Source organism: Ochotona princeps, chromosome 5, assembly GCF_030435755.1.
Source record: "Ochotona princeps isolate mOchPri1 chromosome 5, mOchPri1.hap1, whole genome shotgun sequence".
Classification (NCBI taxonomy): domain Eukaryota; kingdom Metazoa; phylum Chordata; class Mammalia; order Lagomorpha; family Ochotonidae; genus Ochotona; species Ochotona princeps.
In genome coordinates this window covers 65,351,298-65,355,299 of record NC_080836.1, presented here as the reverse complement: position 1 = coordinate 65,355,299, position 4,002 = coordinate 65,351,298, and the positions used below count along the sequence as shown (strand labels likewise).

The 4,002-nt window shown below is 48.2% G+C and overlaps 1 pseudogene; it reads right to left on the bottom strand.

The window, feature by feature from the left end:
* Nucleotides 1-903: 903 nt before the first annotated feature.
* On the bottom strand, nt 904-2,750 carry LOC101527684 (E3 ubiquitin-protein ligase TRIM41-like; annotated as a pseudogene).
* Between the last annotated feature and the right edge of the window lie 1,252 nt (nt 2,751-4,002).

The following is a 4,002-nucleotide window of genomic DNA, read 5'->3' as shown; positions in this document are numbered from 1 at the left end:
TAATTTCTGCAATAGAAACAACTTCCCCCCTTCCCCCAAAGAACATGAATTGATTTCAGGCTTCAAAGCAGAGGATAGAAGTTGGTAAGTGACTGAAAGCAAGGTGTTACTAGAAAAACAGTTTATACCCAAGGCTCTTCTCCCAGGGATTCAAACCCACTGTCTCCATCCCTGGCTCCATGTCAGGGCTTGCCAACTGGAGGGAACAGAAAGTAACAAGTTGCAATGAACAAAGGACTAGAAAAGAGAAAGCCTGTAGGAGAGGGGTGGGAAAACCTGGAGCTTTGACCCCAATTTGATACTGGGAAAGGAAGGGAGAGAAAATAATTGGGTTGTAAAATGGTATAGTTTGAATCACTGACGATTCCAGATCTGTGACAGAAGCTAAGTTCTGATTGGTCTGTGAAGGTAGAAATTGGGGATGGAAGGAAACAATCCTACTTTCCCAGTAGAGTGGGTATCAGTAGAGTGGGTATTTCTGTACCCAGCTTGACCCTTTTACCCAGTCTGTCTACCCAAAGTAGCGCTCAAATCCCTTAGCTAAAAATTGCACCAGAGAGTTGAACTCAGTGGGGATGCTGTAAGACTTACCCAAACTCTGTAGCCTCAGGATTGATGTAAGGTTGAAAAAGAAAAGGAAGTTAATGAATGAAATCATTCTCTCATCTCCTACTCAAAACTCAGGCTCCAGAGCTGGACTGGGCTAAACAGGGAAGACCAACTGCTGATCTCATTATGAGGAACCCATGCAGATGAATTAGACAAACAGTAGGTAATGAGGTTGAATTGGAGGCCAGGATTCTTTAAGGCTCCCAGAAGGAGAAGTAGAGGTTGGGTCAGGAGAGAACTGGAAGCAATGAAGTAATATAGTGGGAGGAACCTTTGGGTCTCCAAACCTATGGGTCACCTTCTATTACCACCTGCACCCCAGTGCTGACCAGAGGGGCCTCTGTAGATGGCACGTTGTTCAAGGGCAGAGTTTGAAAGCACCGGGAAAAAAGGGAAAACTGGCCCACCTAGGAAGGCAGCCAAGAAAGTGTGCACATGGGCTAGATAGCACCATGGTTTCTCATTTGGGCTCAGCAGTGTCTGCTCTGTTTAGCTTTGTGCCTTGTAGCATTTATTGTTAGTGCCCACACCCCACACTTTGGGCTGGAGCAGGGTGATGATGATAATAATGTGAGGAGCTGGCATCCCAGTGCCCATAGAGGAGTCTCCAGAGTCCACTTTTTCCTTATGATGGGTTAATGCACGGGCAGTACCCACTGCTCAACCCCACCTCCCATTAATCTATACCTCCCAGTAGTGCTGGCCAGAATGGAAACCACGTGCCTCCAGTACAATGCAGTCACCTGAGAAACATTTAGGATAGTCAAGGACTTCCTGCCACCTTTCTGCCAGCCAGACACAATGGTGATCAGGGGACAGCATTAATGCTGGATGAGCTGTGTCAGGGTCCAGTGTCAGGGTCCAGTGTCAGGTCCACTCTTGCAACGCGACAGAACATTCGGTTCATTTTCCTCACAATGGCATTTGTCAGGAAATCCTGGCTATGGGGCTGACACAGGTCAGGGTACCAGACCTCTGGGGCTGCAGCTGCCCCTCTTCACACCTATTGAACCTCTCCCTGATGTCCTGAAGCAGCTGTAGGCTACCCTGCTGACTCCGTTCTTGAGCTTCAGCAAGCAGGCCGCTCAGCTGGGCAGCCTGTCCTGAGATGGCGCTGGCTGCGGCAACTGAGTGCCCCAGCTGGGCTTCATGCATCTCTCGGAGACGCCCCTGCAAGCCTGTTTACTCTTCAGCCAGAAACGGTGTTAGCCGCGTGAGCCCTGAGTCACAGCTGCCAGCTCTAACTTCATCTGGCTCTTCAGCTCTGTCATTTGCTTCTCCTCCTTGGCCTTCATCTGCTGCACCACCTCCGGGTGCTTCCTCAGTGGCTCCAGGTGTCCCTACAGTTTGGCCTTGTACTTCTGCACCACCCCCTCCAATGGCACGACACTGTGCTGTTTGTAGCTCATAGATCAAGGCACATCACACAGACAGCCTGTTCATCTACCTTGCAGAATAGCTTCAGGGCTTCTTCGTGTTTGGGACAGATGCCCTGCTCGATGTCCTGCTCATTCTCATGGCTCCCTCAAACAGGGGTTGGCTGCATCTGCCAAATCACCTGAACCATGTTGGCCAGCTACAGATCCGGGCAGAAACTGCACCACAGAAAGCTCTTTTGGCACTGGGGGCAAGTGAAGCACCTCCGAGGGGCTGGAGACAGAGGCAGTAGGGTGACATATCTAACTTCTCTTCCTCCTCCAAAACTTGTTCCTCATTGTTTCCCAGAGGTCCCTTCTCATGTCCCCTAAGTAGTCCAGGTCCTCCTCCTCTTGCCACACAAAATCCATGTAGTCCCAGTTGAACTCATCCATGCCATTGGTCCAAGATACATCCTCCTCTTTTTCTTCCTTGATCTCCTCCTCCACGTCACCCTCATAATCTTTGCTCCCATGGGAGTGTCCCACCCACCTGGCACCAGCCCCAATGGCCTCCACCTCCTCCACTTCTCTGTCCTCATCCTCTTCTTGGTCTAATTCATCCCTGTCCTTCTCACCCTCCCTTCCCCACAACTGGGTTACACACACTTGACAGAAGTTGTGCCCATAGCCTATGGACAGGGTCGGTGAAGTAATGTGGCAAATGGTGCACACTGCCTCCTAGTGAAGGGTCTGCACTGGGTTGGGTGTCATGGCAACGGCATGTCAGAACAATGCCAGTGTAGATGTGCACTGGGGGGATGGAGGGCAGGGGTGGGGGTGTCTCCCCTTTTAGACACCCAGGTGGTCTTTCCACACCTATCCACCTCCAGCCCTGCCTTTCCACACCTTGTTACTGCACACAGAGAACTATCCACCCGAAGATCCACAGACCAACTCAGAGTTCTCCCCTCCTTGACCATGTTTCTTGCCAGGTAGTGCTACTGCTTCTCTCTTCTCCTCTACCTGGCCCCTGGGTGACAGAAATGGCCACAGGATGCTCTAAACAGGGCAGGAGGGCTAGGATGGTGGAGGCCCATGTCTCTGGTAAGGAAGAGCAGGGAAAGCCAAATAGAGCAAGCTCATCCACCCCAACTCGACCACTAGAGAGAAACTTCGGGGTGCGGTTGGAGCGTGGCTCTGTTGTCTGCACTCAGTGCTATGATCACTTGGGCCAGGTATCATCTACCCACCAGACACAGAGTGCAGCCAGGTTTTTTGTTCCCAATAAGGCATTTTCTTGAAAACAAGAAACCTAGTAAGGAAAACACCACTGTGTCTATTACAGCAACCTTTGCCTAAGTTCAAGGTGAATCTGCTCGTAGTCTTGTCCGAGACTCTTCAGATACATGTCTCCCAAGACATTGTCGTCAATGCAAAAACCAGATAATTTTGGCTGAATGGTATCTCCCATTTTACCTTTTCAAAATTTTAATTCATTTAAAGAATTTTTGAATTATTATTTCCACAGCATTTATCTTTGCAATAAATTGTACTACCTCATATTCCATGTGTATCTCTTCCAACCATAGTGAGACTCTTAGTCACTTTAATGCCTCTGCATGCCAGAGCATTAAACCATTCTGTTTTACACCAGAAATGGAATCTCATTGCCTAATGAGCTATGAATGCTCCAGCTCTTAAAATCCTATCCCATTATTAAAGTTTTGGCATTGTTCTAACTAATGTAAAGGCAGTTATTGCCTGTATCTATCTAAAAACGGAACCTGGGACAAACAAGGTTAAAGCACACAGAGTGTGGAACAAAGGGAAAACAAAAGCAATAGCAAAGGTGTTACAGAACATTGGTGTATAATTACAGCAGACACTCTGAAGAGGCTTATGAAATATGTCTTTTAATTACTTGCCAGGGACTGTGTCTGATGTTGTATATATAGATATTAACTCATTTATAATTTGTAAATTGTTGAAGTGCTGTGTTAGTAAGTAGGCTACCTACTAAATGGGATCAAGAAGA